Raw genomic sequence first — 16,922 nt, 5'->3', positions numbered from 1 at the left:
GTGTGAGGCAGGTGGGAAGCATTCTGAGGTAGGGATTATCCCTGTCAGATTTTTCGGCTCAAGCCCCAGGCACAATGGAGGCATCACATCCATCAAGTCCTGGATTTCAAGACAAATGGTCTGAGAACCAAATGTTGTTCCACTGATATTATTGGCTCGATTGGGATTACAGAGGCCCATTAGATTCTGTCCTGAATAATGAAGTCCCATCTCCAGCTAATTAATGCTCCTTGGACAGATTGACTTCGGGACTGCTGTGACCAATGGTGATATAAGCCCCAATATGTATTTCAGGTGACAGGGTGGAAAACCTGAATAACCCCTGCCAAGAAAATAACATCTGCTTTGTGTTGCATTCGGTACATTATTCTGCCTGATTTCATTTGTGACAATATCCACATTGAAGTGCCGGTGTTGGACTGGGGTGGACAAAGTCAGAAGTAAGGTTATAATCCAAACGGTTTATTTGAAATCACAAGCCTTCGGAGTGCTGCTCCTTCGTCAGGTGAAGTCAGGAAAAACAATGAGTGAAGTTTCATTATCCACTTGTTATTTGAATATTTTCAGATCCAGGCAAATAGCCATGAAATAACTCCACAGAGGCCAATAACCTCATCACCAAGTCACCCTTTATTAACCTGTGCAGAGTCCTTGACGCTGATCCAGTGCTTAGAATGAACAGAACCTCTGACACTCCTGTTATTCTCTGTCAGCCATGGCTCCCTGATAGGGGCTTTTTTCTTAATCAGACTAACTTTGTAACAATCACTATATCGCTCCACCCCAGAGAACGAGGACATAGGCTGGTTTTTTTGCTTTTGTAACTCTGCCACTGATATGGGTTGCGCGTAACACACAATAGCTTGCCTCTTGCATCGGGACCATCTCGAAAGAAATTGATTCTCCTCTTCTGGCAGCAAAGGCGTTGAGGCAGCGACATCTGCTGTGTTCATCTCAGATTCTAAAGTTTCTTCAATGCTTGATGGCAAGGGAGCATGCAAGGGTTCCGTAACAGTCAGAAAGTAATCAAGGGCCTGGGCATGTTCTGCTCCCGCACCATTTGAGAGTTTGCAGGGTACTTCAATGCAAGTGGACACCCTCACCAGTCTAACTCAACTTGGGAAACACCATTTGAATGAAGGCAGTTACTTAGCATCAGTCAGGGCATATCCTGAACAGAGGGACTCTAGGTCAGCCCACATCAAAATCCCAAAACAAAGCCAAGCCTTGGCCAAAGGGTTAAAACATTCTTCAGGATCCAGCCCAGCAAGCCATTGTAGTTGCTGCTGATATGCGGACTCGAGGCAGCAAAAGAGTCCCACAAGGTCTAAATTGAGTACGAGAATTCATAGGCCAGTATCGAAGAGAGTGCACATCCTGGAAAGTCCACCTACGTCTGGTTTGGATCAGTTAAATTGCCTAGCAACATCCAAATTAGGACCAATCAAAATAAACATCTGGTTAAATGGTCACCCAGTTCTAATGGAGGTCGATACCTTCACAGCCATTTTAGTGATCACAGAAGCGGTCTTTTAAAAAATTATCTCTGGACTCCAACCGTGCAGTTTGCGTAAGACCTCAGCCAAACTGAGAACCTATACCAGGGAAGCTTTACAAATGAAGGGTACGCCTTTGCTTCTGGTCTTTTATGAGAAGCAGCTGGTTCAGTTACCACTGATTGTAGGAAAAGGCTCGACACAGGCTTGATGAGGCAAAATTGGTTGAGAAAGATTCACCTAGATTGGCTCCGTGTTTTTCAGTTAGAGAATGACTGCCTGAATGAAGTCCTAATTAAATACCTGGAAGTTTTCAGGAAGGTCTCGGGACTATCAAGAGAACCTTGACCATCTTGCATATTGAATTGCAGGAAGCAATTTCATGATTTTGCAAGGTCTGCCCAGTGTCATTCACCTTATGGGAAAAAGTAGAGACAGAAATCAGAAACCTAAAAAGGGAAGGAATTATCAACCCAATCCAGTTTGCAGAATGGGCAACACCAGTTATATCAATTGTGAAGCCTGATGGTTTGGTTCACTTTTGTGGGTGTTTTAAACAGACAGCAAAGTGCTTTTTGCAGCTAGATAAATACCCAATCCCTTGTTTAAAAGCAAAGCTAGCAGGGGTGCTGCCCTTAGCAAAGAGGCATGCAGTTATTTGAGGATTACCAGAAATATGCTACAATCAATACCCCTAAGAGTTTGTACCAATAAAAATGAGCGCCATTTGGGGTATCATCAGCTTGTGAAATTTTTCAGTGGACAACAGAGAACATTGTACAAAGTCTACCCCCGGTCATCATTTATCTAGATGATGTGCTAATAACAAAGAAGACCAATAAGGAGCACTTAGAGAACTTTGACATAGTCCTTAGCTGATTCTCCCAGACACTTGTAAGCATTAGAAGGGAAAAATGTGTGTTTCAGGCACCCTAAGTGACCTACTTGTGCGACAGAGTCAACAACGGGTTACACCTGCTGGAAGATAAAGTGAGCGCAATCAAATTACCCTGAATCTCACGTCTGCACTAGAACTTTAGGTCTTTCCTTGAGCTGGTAAATTAATAAGGAAAATTCATACATAAGCTGGTCTCCATCCTGTCACCTTTGCATTAACTCTTAAAAAGGATTAGCCTGAGAAATGGTTGAGTAGCCAAGCCATAGCTTTCAGGGATGTGAAGAAGCAGCTGTCAACCTCTAAGGTGTTCACACACTATCATCCTAAATGAGATCTGATATTGACACACCTCCCCATGCAGCATTGGGGTAGTATTAGCTAATTGATAGCCCAATGGAGAGGAACAGCCAATAGAGTACGCGTCCAGGACAATGGCTACTGCAGAGCAAAATTATGTGCAGACGGAGAAAGAAGATTTGGTGGTCATATTCAGAGTCAGGAAGTTCCAATACCTTTACAGTTGTAAGTTTGTCATAATAATGGTCCACAAACCCCTGCTGAACCTACTTAAGGAGAACAGAACCTCTGACTCTTCTGTTTCCTTTTTTCTTCTTTCTTTTTTCTCTGGGTAGTGCTTATTTTTTCCCCAGCAACAATGGTGTGTGTGTATACGTGTGAGACACAGTGAAAGACACAAAGTGCACGAATCTTTATTCAAATTCCACCACCAGGAAGATAGGAAAACACCCGGGTGGCCAGTGACAAACACTGCCCTTCACATCAAAGGGCAGTGCTGTGTGATCAAAACAGTGAAGGGGAGGGTAGGGACTAAATCAAAATAGAGTTGGAGGGGGAAATAATGCACTCCAATCCCTGCGGCGCCCACCTCTCCCTGAACAACTCCAGGGTGTTGGTCGACACTGCATGCTCCTTCTCCAAGGACACCCGGGCCCTAACGTAACCGCGGAAGAGGGGCAGGCAGTCGGCCCTAACGACCCCCTCCACGGCCCGCTGCCTCGACCTGTTGATGGCCAGTTTGGCCAGGCCCAGAGCAGACCCACGAGGAGGTCTTCAGACCTGCCCTCCTTCCTCCGTACCGGGATCAGGAGCGTGGGACTGAAGTGCAACCAAAAGCAGAGGAGGAGGTTTTTCAGAAAATCAAAAAGGGAGTGCAAACACCCACACCCAATATATACATGGTCCACGGACTCCACAGCGCCACAGAACAAGCAGTTGAGCTGGGAGTCCGTGAACCACCGCAATCTGCGGTTGCAGGAGACTGCTGCATGCAGCACCCTCCACCCCAGATCCCCGAGAGAAAGGGGGGGGACTCCCGCGTAGAGAGCAATCTCCTGTTTATATATTTTTTTTTTGTTTTTTTTATCTCCTAGCTATATATATTTTTTCTTTTTTCTTTTTTTTTAAATTTAACCCCCACACTACCACCTAAGTGCGGTAGTGCTTATTTTTTCCCCAGCACCCATGTTGTGTGTGTGCAGGTGTGAGACACAGTGAAAGACTCCAATCCCTGCGGCGCCCACCTCTCCCGGGACCTAACGTAACCGCGGAAGAGGGGCAGGCAACTCTTTTGCTTCTATCTATGAGCCAGGACTCCCTGATTGGACCAGGTTAACAGCCCCAATCAGAGAATTCATATTCTATGAGGTCCATTTAGTGACATTATTACAATCACTACAAATCAGAATGAATAGGATTATTCAGGTCATGACGTTTGTGATCTGCCTCCCCATAGTCAATGGAGAATGCAATCCTATTGATTGCAGCAGCTGCTCAGCTAATTAGTGCTTGGGAGAGTGTTAATTGGCTGGGGTAGCTCTTGTAGTCCTCACTAAGAAGCATATCCCACCTCCAAGAGCTGTCAATCAATCAGCTTGACTGGCTGTTCTGTAATCTCAGCACAACACTGGTCAGGACTGGGATGCTGCCTGACCTGCTGTGCTTTTCCAGCAACACACTCTTAGCTCTGATCTCCAGCGTCTGCAGACCTCACTGTCTCCTAACACTGGAGATTATCAATTCATGTGTCCTGTGTAATCTCAAAATTGCATCTAGCTTAATTACTGCCCTGGGCATTAATATTTTTCTGTACTTCACAGAATTTCCAGTGTTTCTGAATGATTACTCCTTACAAATATATTGTGTATCCTAAAGCAATATTCACTTTTTCTTTCCAATGCTGCTACATACCCAAAATGCACAACAAGTTGTATTGCTGTGATATTTTAAATGGACAGCAAAAAAAAAATTGTAAATCATGTCTTTCTTGCAAGAGCAAATAATTTATACATTCTAGCTGACAAACACCAAACAGACCTCAGCATTAATGTATTAATACAAATAAGTCCCCGAGGATCTGTGCAACTATAAGAGCAATAACAAGAAGGTGAACTGTCATCATGATAAACAATGTCAAACTATATCTGAAAAAGATGTGCAAGAGACTGAAAAACAAAATTCCAACAAGAAATAGTTGGAAAGAGACTTGGTAAGCTAGCAGGGAGCCATGGTCTAAGTGAACAAATACAACCACAGAGTGCAAGATTATTGGATGGACCTTAATGTGTCACCTTCTCCCTTCACAGTGCAATTCGTATGCCCTGAGTATTGTTTACTCTCAGAACATGTTACATTTTGGCACCAAAAATCAATACCTGCACTTGAACAAGACACCATCACAGACCATATAAATGAGAAATAACGGTGTTGATCAGACAGGATGTGTGCAAGGGAAATGCTGGACATCTTTGCTGGTGGTTGCTGAGATTTCTCTTAAGCCGCTAAATGTGCAGTTATTCCTAATTTCTGCTGCTTTAAATTTGAACATTCATATTGTTATAATGTTCAGTTATTTAGCATTACAGGCTGAACATATGTAAACCTTACCACAAAATTGTGCTTCAACTTCCTTGTGTTTAAAAATGACATTGTCCAAAGCTGAAACAGATCAAGCCCCTGCTTCACCTGCTCCCTGTCTACTAGGAGGCTACATTCCTTTGAGAAAGGCTGTTCTGAAATTTTACAGGAAAGATACATAAACCACGGGTTAATGGAATCACTTCTATTTCAAATTGTACCGATTAAAGATATAATTCAGAGGGCAACTGGAGAAAATAGTTGGAAAACAAACTGTAGATAGAACACTTTTCCTTTTCCAATGTGCACCAAAGTACATGACTGTGTGTGTGTGTGTGTGTATGTGTGTGTTTTACATGCTGGAGGTTGTGGGTAATCAATCTAATCTGGGCATATTTTGAATTAGTTGGCTTTGTTTTTAACGTTAGATAAGGAAAATGTTTGTCCAATCTATAATTAACATTGAAAATAACAGCTGGTTCTAAGCTGGGAAATTTGGACATCAAACGGGGGCCTTGAAGATTACAATTCTATGGAACACAAGAGAGACACTATGCATAAGCCACTCACCGTTGGGAAAGAAAACAGCTGGGTAAATCATAGTGTATTTCAGTTCTGATAATAAAAGTTGCAAGAATCTATCCGACGTCAAAGTGGAGTCTCTGGGCTAAATGGTAATACAAATTACCGTGCAATGGACTAAGACACTGATTGGATCATTATCTGCTTTTTAAGAGGTTAGGAAGAGCCCTGAAATTTAATATTGTTCTATTTTTAAAATTCAGTTAAGCAGCCAAATTAAGAAGTGAAGCCATTAAAACAGACTTTTCTAATTTATTGGACCAATAAAGTGAGACAGGAAGGGAATGTCAGGTTAAAAGGAGGTACTGACCTTGCAATGGGCAGATATTGAGACTGCATGGCCCTGAAACCTCGACTACAGTGAACTGAAGAAGTGAGACTGGTGCTAGTACCATCTGAGGGCAAACACGACATGTGTAAAGTAACCCAAAGCCTTGTGTATTCTTTTTTAATACAAATGACGTTCTTGATTGAAGATGTGAGTGGCACCAAGAGCTAATTTGTTTTGAGAGGTAAGCTACTGCTGTATTAACAGTTTGAAAATAGCATGCATCTACTCACAGTTTCTAAAGATTTTTATTAACTCGATTGAACGTATGCTATTACAGTGCAGCTAATGAAGTAGAATTTAACCGTAACAAGAGGCCAGTCGCCCGTATTTGTGACTTTATGGGATCAACGCCATAAAACTTTAAAAATGATGAGGCTTGCATTGATTGCTTAGCAAGATGTGGCAAAATGAACATTGAAAAGGTCAGCAATTTTATCTGAACCCAATAGAATTGTAGTCAATTGCATGGTAATATAGTTCAAATTTAAATCACTGTAATAGCTTTAGTGGTATCTATAAAAAAAAAACTCAAGTTTAATCATACAGCATCTCCTTTTGCCATTTAGATCCAGTTCATGGGAAGAATGTGGATAAATTACTCAGACAGTAAAGCAATTTGATAATAAATACTGCTGTGGAGATTTCTGAAGGAGAAATATTATTTCATTAATTTTAGAATTACATGCTATGGTGTTTTAGTTTCTAGGCACAGCATAAGTTGTTGGTACAGCAATTTGCTATTGTACCAAACTAAGTAACAAACAAATTCTGATAAATACTGTATCTGAGACCTAGAGAAACATGTACTATAGCTTTAATAAAAAAATTCATCATCAAAAACACAGCAAGGTAGACCAAGTAATTATTGGCCAGTCCGTGGTGGAGAAGCTTCCAGAAAAACAATGCTCTGAGACAGAATGAATTGTCACTTGGAAAAATATAAAAAATAGACTGCATATTTGTTGAGCCAGATTGACTATTTCAATAAAATACTGGAGCAGACTGATGAAGACAGTGCAGCTAATTTTGTGCAAATGGACTTATAAAGTGCCATACAATAGGCTTGTTAATAAAATTGAAGCCCATGAAATTAAAGGAACAAAGGCTGTATGGAAATGACATTGGCTAAAAGATAGTTAACAGAGAGATGAACAACTGTTTCAGGTTCCTCTTTTTAATGTACAATGTATATGTTGGGGGAGGCAATGGCCTAGCAATATTGTCAATCAGCTAATAATCTAGGAATCCAGCTCATGTTCTGAGGACCTGGGTTCAAACCCCACCACAACAGATGGTGGAATTCAAATGAACTGAAATTAAGAGCATTTAAGAAGTCACATGACACATCTGCTGATGAATGTAGTTTAAGGAAGGAAATGGCAATCCTTACCTAATCTGGCTGACGTGTGACTCCAGACCGCAGCAGTGTGGTTGTCTGTTAACTGTTCTCTGAAATAGCCTCTCAAGCCATTCAATTCTGTCAAAAATCAACTAATGCTGACCCATACAGTGATGCCCACATCCAAGAGTGAATTTTTTTAAAAATAGTTTAGATTTGGGTGTATGAAGTACAATTCTGAAGGAATTTAGCATTCTTCAGATCAGACAGGTGAAATCAGCAGGCCCAAGTTGAAAGTAAATGCAGAGGGATGTTGAAATTTTGCAGTTGGAAGTAAAAGTAACAAGAGGTGATATAAATTAAATTGTAACATTTTGAAGGAGATGCAGAAATGGAAAAGCCTGGGCTTTCACATTCTGTGAAGGTGGCAAGGTAGCTTGATAGAATTGGTACAAAGCATCTGGATCATTGGCGTTATAATTAGAGGTATGTATATAATCAAGGAAGTTATGGCAAGCTTTTATAAATCATAGTTTAAACATTAGCTAAAGGGTCTGAAATTTTAGTTCTTCGTACTTCACTTCAGAAAGGGTGAAAAGGCCATTTAATGGAATAAAACCAAGGATGAGCGGACTTGATCATGTAGGGAAACTAGAGAAACTGAGATTTTTCCCCTGAGAGCAACTAAATTTTAGGGAAGTTTTAAGAGAGAAGGTAAAAATGTTGAAGGATTCAAATAGAGTCAATACAAATAAACTATTTCCACTGGCAGTGGGATCATCACCTTAAGGGACATGTTTAAAACAAATGGCAAAAAAAAACCCTGGGAAAGATTAAATGTTTATTTCCTCAGCAAACTGTTATGATCCAGATTGTATTGTTTGAAAAGCTGATGGAAACTGATTCAAATGTAACGTTCATACAAAAATTTAAAATGTACATAAAATGGAGGACTGAAGAAAGGGGCAGGAGACAAATTTATTTCAGAGAATGGGTGCAGTAATGATGCTGAATGAGTGTACAGTTATTCCACTGACAAACTGCAAATCTTTAATAGAACATGGGGTTTTGTTCAGAAAAAAAAGACTTCTAACGTTTGAGACAATGGCCGAGGGGATTGTGACAGTATGGCCTGTGGGAATTGAGACAACATAAAATAAATGCACTTGTGCACCAAATGTGATTGCAATTTATTGCAATAGGCAGCATCTACATTTACCACCTTCATCAGTCAGGGGTCTCTATCAGAGAGTAATTGAAATAATTCAAATGTGACAGGTAAATGAGGTAACTTGAGATCCTTGGTCCATGTACATGAAATTATTCACAGCTGGTTGGTTGGTAAAAATGCTCCTCAAATATAAAGATGTTATTCAAGCAGAACATTGATGGAACCCATCAGGCCAGTGTGAAAACAGGTGTAGCATAATGTCCTACAAAGAGAAACAAAATATTAAAAATGTTTTGAAATCAAAAATCAACCTCAGCAATTGTTCATTAAGCTTACTATCTGTACAACAGAATAATGAGTGTGTGTGTGTGTGTGTTCAGAACCTGGATATCCTGGTTAATAATACAATTAAGTGTTTTTTTTGTGTCTCATATTTAGTAAGAAAATATTGATATTACTCAACAAATCTGTCAGTATCTGTAGAGAGAGAAATTGAGTCAGTAAATATGGTAGATAGAATCAATATGTATTAGTGACTGGATCTAGAAAAGAGAGTAAAATTTCATTTGGAACATGCTAGGGAGTATTTGGAACTGGGAATAGTTATTCAAGAAGAAAATATGGCAATGAAAGTGAGTTTTGGTAGATCAAAGGCAAGAAATAAAAAAGAAATAAAGAAGATAAATATGGTGGAAGAGTCCAAAGGAAAACCCATCAGGGAAGAAAGCAAAATCGCTTCAGAGCGGGCTTTCCTGAAAGCTAACTGACAGTGAATTAAACACGAACACAAAATCAAAATAGTACATGTGCTGGAAATCTTAAAAAGAACATGTTGGAAATACACAACAGTTTGGCCGCATCTATGGGGAAAGAAACCATTTATGTTTCAGACCTTGACTCTTCATTGGAATTGGGAAAAGTTAGAAATATAAATTAGTAAAAGTAGTATTGCACATTATTTCAGAAAGGCATTGATTCACATTTATCCATTCAGCTACTGGTCTTGAACTATCCTAAACTCCTGAATAACAGTTGAGACCAGGCAGAAATCCTTTAAAGCATTCGGAAGGCTTAAAACCTTTAGTAAAATTGAATAACTAATCATGGAAGAGATTACCAATTTCCCATTGGGATCTGGAGCCTTTTTTAAAAATTGGTTTTACAACCACTTCAAATTGGAATGAATGCTGTTAATGGCCCTTGAAGCTCTAGCAGCCTATCAGAGGTATATAAATGGCCTTCTATTTGAAATCTGGGATGGACCCTGCATCTTAAGGCAATGTTCAGTCCTGTTTCTACTCCACTGCCTTCATACCAGAAAGAAGGGCACTAGAAATTCCAAACCAGCAACTTTAATGATGTTATGTTGCTTTCCTGTCATAAACTCCAGCTGTGCCTAAATTTAACAACCCATATCCCATCTGTACAAAATACCACTTGCCAAATCTCCACTCCTCCTCACTTCTTTATTGGCCCATACTGGCTCTGAGACTCACAATCACATTAAATCTGAAATGCTCAACTTTAGGCCCTCAACCTTGAGTGAGCTCAGCCTATGTTATCTCATCAATTTCCTTTCAGCAATCATATGCCTAACCCCATCCCTTTACAATACCCTTGGTGGCACAGTCTGCAATCATGGTTTTCCTATTCATTGAAACTTCTCTACCCCTCCTCCTTAAATTTAGAAATCTTCCAAAGCACATTTCTCTCATTGTACGTTTGGTCACTCCTCTTAATCTCTCACTTTAAGACTTGATATCTGTTTGCTTATCAATTTCATTTAGCTTTTTCTGCCCTCTCTGTTTTTTACCTTTGCATTTTTTTCACGGTAATAATATTGGATAAATACTAATAGTTCATATTATTTCTGACTTCACCTGAAAAACTTAGAATGTTGAGTTATATGAAACAATTTTTCTTCTGATAGGTCTTCCCTTATTCTTATCATTTATATAACCAGCAGTTTTCAGAAGATAATTGTGGTTTGATCTGTATGAGCTACAGATTTATCTAAATGTCCAAATTATTCCTTTAGAATAAAGTGGTGCATGGAAGTTTAATTTTACACATCCAATCTGTATGGTGGTATGAGGAAACATCACTTTTTAAGTGTTTAAGTTATCCATATAAGCACCAACTTGTGATAAATGCTCATTTGGCCTGACATCTTTAGAGAATAGCATTTGTATTCACTTCACTCAGTGTGAGGTTAATTAACAGTGCTAATCTCTACAAAATGTAACAATTTAACATGTGCATTGTTGCTTTATGATTTAAATCAACTGGATACTTCCCCCATCATTATTTTGAATCAAGCAACATGAAAGGTACTATGTTATGATACATTCATATTTGAAAATCTAAACTAACATTGCCATCACTATTTATTGTCTAGAATGTCATTTTTGTACTTTGCAATAAATAATTTAATATTATGCACTGATATCTCACAGCATCCTATCCACCACTTATCCATTTAATGTTGTTAAGTCTTGAAAGGCATTGATGGCTACTGCTTTGAATTTTCAAATATGTTTGCTTTCAAATTTTGTTACAGTCCCCACTGATGTTATTACTGAATAAGTCAGACCCCAGTTTGAAACCTGGCTTAATAGATCATGATTCGTTTTGTTTCGATTTTAACAAAGTGGTCTTTTCATGAACCATAAGCATGTAATGTTGCAGATTTTATTTTAACAATAAAACAGAAGTTTATTAGCAAAGGAAATGCAGAATAAATCAAACCATCAACTTATAACACAAATTCATAGGTTTTAAACACATAGGTAAAGTATTCACTAACACAAAGCACTCCTATATAAATTGAAATATGAAGGTAAAATAGTTTTAGTATAGTGCTTAAAACATACACTGTTTCGGTAATCAAAAACACATCTTACATAATACCCCAAAACACCACTCATACAATACTCACACCAAAATCCATATCACTAACACTTCAATAAGTTTAAGTCAGTTGTGTTTAACTGGAACATCACATCACTTCTTTCTGGAACTATTACACAATTGAGTTTAAGACATATTTAGTTTTAAGTAACCTCTTCAGGGTTTTATCTCAATATTACTGGTCTGGGACTAACACTAATTCTCCTCTCTACATTATCCCAGTTCACTATATCATTCCTTTCTCAGGGACATGGATTTATGCAGCTATTTTCATCCAAGGACTTTACAGAGCTGCTCAAAAGACAAAGCAAACCATTAAAAAAAAGAGTTTCTCTTTTCAAGGGTGTTTCCCTTAGCCTTAAAAGAAATTGCATAAATCTCTTTCAGACCTAGTCACCCTGTTATTTACAATGTTATACAACCATAAGATAAAGGGGTAGAATTAGACCTTTTGGTCCATTGAGTCTGCTCCGCCATTCACTTATGTCTGATAGTTTCTCAACCTCTGCCTTCTCCCTATAATCCTTGATCCCCTTATCAATGGAGAACCGATCTCTGTCTTAAATACACTCATTACCTTAGCCTCCACAGCCCTCTGCAGCAATGGGTTTTGTAGATTCACCACCCTCTGGTGGAAGAAATTCCTCACCTCAGTTCTAAAGAGTTACCCCTTCAGTCTGAAGCTATGTCCTCGGTCCTAGTCTCTCCTACTAGTGGAAATATGTTCTCCATGTTCCTCTCTATCTAGGCCTCACAGTATACGGTAAGGTTTCAATCAGATCCCCCTGTCATCCTTCTAAACTCCATCAAGTACAGACCTAGAGTCCTCAACCATTCCTCATATGACACGTCCTCCAGGTCCAGCATCATTCTTGTAACCCTTCCAATGGCAGCACATCCTTCCTTAGATACAGAGCCCAAAACTGCTCACAATATTTCAAATGCAGTCTGACCAGAGCCTTATAATACCTCAGCAGTACATCTCTGCTCTTGTATTCAAGCCTCTCAAAATAACTACAATCATTGCATTTGCCTTTCGTACTGCCAACTGAACTTGTATGTTAACCTTAAGAGAATCCTGAACTAGAACTCCCAAGCCTTTTTGTCCTTCCAATTTCTAAAGCTTTTCACCATTTAGAAAATAGTCTACATCACTGTTCTTACTACCAAATGCATAATCTTACACTTTCCCACGTTGTATTCCATCTGCCACTTCATTTCCCACTCTCCTTGTCTCTCCTCATCTTTCTGCATCCTTTCTATTTCCTCAACGCTGCTTGTCCCTCCAACTATCTTTGTGTTATCTGCAAACATAGCAACAGTGCCCTCAGCTCCGTCATCTAGATCGTTAATGTATAACATGAGTGGCTGTGGTCTCAGCACTGATCACTGCAGAACTCCACTTGTCACTTGCTGCCATCCTGAAAAAGACTCCTTTATCCCCACTCTTTGCCTTCTGCCAGTCAGCCAATTCTTTATCCATCCCAGCACCTTGCCCTGAACACCATGGGTTCTAATGTTTTTTTAGCAGACTCCCATGCAGCACCTTGTCAAAGATCTTCTGGAAATCCAAATAGATCACACCCACTGGCTCTCCTTTGTCTAACATGTTTATTATTTCAAGAATTCTAACAGATTTTTCAGGCATAACCTCCCTTGATGAAGCCATGCTGATTTAGCCCTATTTTACCAAGCACTTTCAAGTACTCTGCAATTTGTTCCTTAATAATGAACTCTAAAATCTTACCAGAGACTGAGGTCAGACTAATCGACCTATAGTTACGCTGGGTCAAAAAAAAATCTAAAGTAACAACAATCCATTAGCTCTGTCCAAAAAACAAACATTAATTCTAACATGAATCCTCAAAATCTACTTTAAAAGAAATCACCATGGATGCAGAAGTACATAGAAATTAATTATTAACTTCAGACACACAGAAAACCTATATTGCAAACCTAAAAAGAATCCAAACTTGCAAATAAACGGTATTGAAAAATTCATAAATTACATCATTTAGATCACAATCTAGAAATTGTTTCAACAGCCTATTTCTCATTTAGTCTACTTTTGCTCCATTTTTCATTATGCCTACAAATTTGTGAGATTTTACATCTTTAATATTTGTCTGGGCAAAGCAATTATAACATACAGATTGTGGTAAAGTAATAATTTGAATCTAAGCAGGCAAAATAATATATTTTTTTAAAAATCTGACAAGTGATCTGACTGTACTGCTAACAAGTTCTGAGTGATTGCAAAGTAACATGACCAGACATGTAAGAACTCTTGAAAAGCCAGGAGTTTGCAAAGAGAGTGGAGATGTGAGAATTGAAGTTTTGGAGAGGAACAGCAAACAGCAAGAAGAACGTCAAAAGGGACTCAGCATAGTTGACTTCTTTTACTTTGAGGAACAGTTGACTTCTCAAATTTAACGTATCACTGTTTTGAAATGTAACTGTACAGAACTTCACAAAGTAATGCATGTTAAAGCATAGGTTTCAATGCTGGAGACTCAACATTTTACAATTTATGAAAAGGTTTGATTGAGAAATTTGCTGATGACACAAAGATCGATTGGAAAATAAGTGTGAAGAGACAAAAGGAGGTTGCAAAAGGATATAGACAGTGAGTAGGCAAAGATGTAGCAAATGGAGTATAATGTAGGAAAATGCGAAATTGCCGTTTTTGACATTAAAAATAACAAGAAGCATATCATCTAAAGGGTGAGAAATTGCAGAGCTCAGGTGTAGAGGGATTTACATGTTCTGGCACATGGCTATCGAAAAGTTAGAATGTAGATACAGCATATAAGAAAGCTGATAAAATGTGATAATTTATTAAGAGGGGAACAAGGTAATATGTGGAAGTTCTGCTTCAGTTGCACAGATCATGGGTGAGACCACGTCTAGAGTACTGTGTTCAGAGTTGGTATCCTCAGTTATGAAGATATAATTGCATTGGATACAGTTCTGAAAAGGTTTACCAGATATATACCTGGAATGAGCAGGTTGACTTATGAGGAACGGTTGAACAGGTGAAGCATAGAAGACCCTGAAGTGTTTTGACAGGGTTGATATGGAAAGGATATTTCTTCTTGTGGAAGAATCGAGAACCAGGGTAGGGGTGAGGTCACTGTTTAAAAACAAAAGGTCACCCCGGTATTTGGTCAGCTATGTAAAGCTAACTATACGCATCCATTAGAGAAAATAAGGCAGGACCTTCAACACTGGGAAGATCTCCCGATATCCTGGTTAGGAAGAATAGCTCTGGTCAAGATGAATGTTCTCCCTCACCTATTATACCCTATGAGAATCCTACCTTTGATGTTGCTGAGACAGGCATTGTGTAAGCTTTATGGTTTGCTCAGTTCCTTTGTTTGGAATCATAGATGGCCCCTTATTAAATTAGATAAATTGCAGCTCCCACAAGAAAGGGGAGGTCTAGATTTCTCGGATTTTAGGAAATACCAACTAGGCTTGCTGCTATCATATGCGGCTGATTGGGCCTCTCGCGTTCCGCAATCAATTTGGCTGGATATCCAAGGTTTCCCAAGCAAAATGCCCCCTCACCAATTTATTATTTATGGGTAAGATGAGAACTGTCATGGATCATTGTAAAAGCCCGATTGTTCTAAACACAATCAAAGCTTGGAGGATGATTCGACAGGGTGAGGATAATCTACAAAAAAAACTCCCCCTTTACTCCGATAGTGGGAATGTTGGGATTTCAGCCAGGTTCGATAGATGCTGGATTTAAAGTTTGGTGTCCAGAGGTATCTCCTGTTTGGAAGATCGATTAGATGGGGAGGTCATGATGTCCTTCGAACAGTTACGTCAGAAGTTCAGGTTGCCCAGCAAGGACCTTCATTCAAAAAAAGATGGGCACACCCTCAGTCAGTACTCTATCACTCGATCAGTAATAAGGTATCGAAGGACATGGAACGGTTATATAAAACCTGGACTCAAGAATGAGGGATGGAAATCTCCTTAGAGATGAGGGAGGATGTCTGGGAAAATGCAAAGAAGATGTGTATCTGTAATAGGACTCAAGTTATTCAATTGAAGATACTTCATAGGGTCCATATAGCACCAGAGCGGCTTGCAAAGTTTAAGGCAGGAGTGTCCCCAGTGTGCCCTAAATGTAATATAGAAGTTGGTACCCTCACTCATTGTCTGTGGACATGCCATAAGATCCATAGATACTGGCACAGTGTAGCGAATGCCTTGGCAAAGATTTTGGGAACGGAGATTGGGTTAGACCTGGTGTCTCTCCTCTTGGGCCTTCCAATTCTTCCTTCTCTACATGCATACGGGAAGAAGCTAGGTACTATCCTTTCCTTTTGCGCGAGGAAAAACATTTTAGCAAGCTGGGTATCAGAAAAATCCTCCAGGACTTTCGAATTTGCTTGGATAGCTATGGAACATTTTCCCCTGGACTTCCTTACGAACATGGTGCACTAAAAAACGGAATTGTTTATAGAACATGGCAGTCCTTCTTGAGCTACACCAATGCAGATGTATCGGCCATACTATCTAGGGCCCTTGTTTAGCCGAGAGGATGACGTTTGTTGGTTTTGGGGCCCCTGGGAGGAAGAATCCCATATAAATACAGCTCTTGTTATGAATTGATAGAATTTTATTTTGAATGCTTATTTATTTATTTATCTTCTTTTTTTGTAAGTTACGTACTGTATTGTAGTTTTTTAATACAGAGTTCTTATTTTCTTATATCTTGCTTTGTGTTTTGGTAGTTTGTTGAGTAGATTAGTAGTTTGTTTTCTTTATTTATATCGATGCTGTTATTATACTGTAAAGTGGTTACACTATTTTATATTAATGTTGTAAATTTGTAAAAAAAAACCCAAAAACATTTTTCTTTTCAATAAAAAACAAAAGGTCTGTCAAGTCAGATAGAGACAAGGCAGTTTTTTTTAACCAATCCTCAATCCATCGTCAGGTCAGCCTGGATGGCAGAGCAAGCTTCTGGAACTCAAGGGTTGTCCCCTGCTTTTAATTCACATGTTCACATGTAACCATCCCTCGTTGGGGAGCTTTGCATGACAGAGGACAGAGGGAAAAGATATCCAAAATCCAAATGTTGTTCTGTTGAAGCAAAGTCAGGGAATGTGAAATTGCCAAAATCATAGAACTGGTGAAGAACGAGGACGTTTATCTCTCTCCTAGATTATCTGCCCTGCTGGTCAGCATAAACAAGATAACATTAACTCTTCAACTGCAGAAACCATCACAAATGGTAGATCTGACTTGTGTTTGTGCTAACAGCAAGAAATTCAAGCAATGGGCCCCAACTATAAACAGTA

General features: G+C 39.2%; 1 long non-coding RNA gene across 4 annotated transcripts in view; it reads left to right on the top strand.

Annotated features, from left to right (window-relative positions):
- The first annotated feature begins 5,969 nt into the window (after window positions 1-5,969).
- LOC122553226 (uncharacterized) overlaps window positions 5,970-16,922 on the top strand; it is a 60,156-nt gene continuing 49,203 nt past the window's right edge. For 3 of the 4 annotated variants that reach the window (XR_015758456.1, XR_015758458.1, XR_015758459.1), the window contains exon 1: window positions 6,014-6,362. This is a non-coding gene — a long non-coding RNA (uncharacterized LOC122553226). The other variant, XR_015758457.1, reaches the window with a different exon arrangement.

Source organism: Chiloscyllium plagiosum, unplaced genomic scaffold, assembly GCF_037043375.1.
Source record: "Chiloscyllium plagiosum isolate Xiang-an unplaced genomic scaffold, Cpla_swu_hap1 HiC_scaffold_10, whole genome shotgun sequence".
NCBI classification, from domain to species: domain Eukaryota; kingdom Metazoa; phylum Chordata; class Chondrichthyes; order Orectolobiformes; family Hemiscylliidae; genus Chiloscyllium; species Chiloscyllium plagiosum.
The sequence above is the reverse complement of the archived record's forward strand: the minus strand, read 5'-3'. Positions and strand labels throughout refer to the sequence as shown.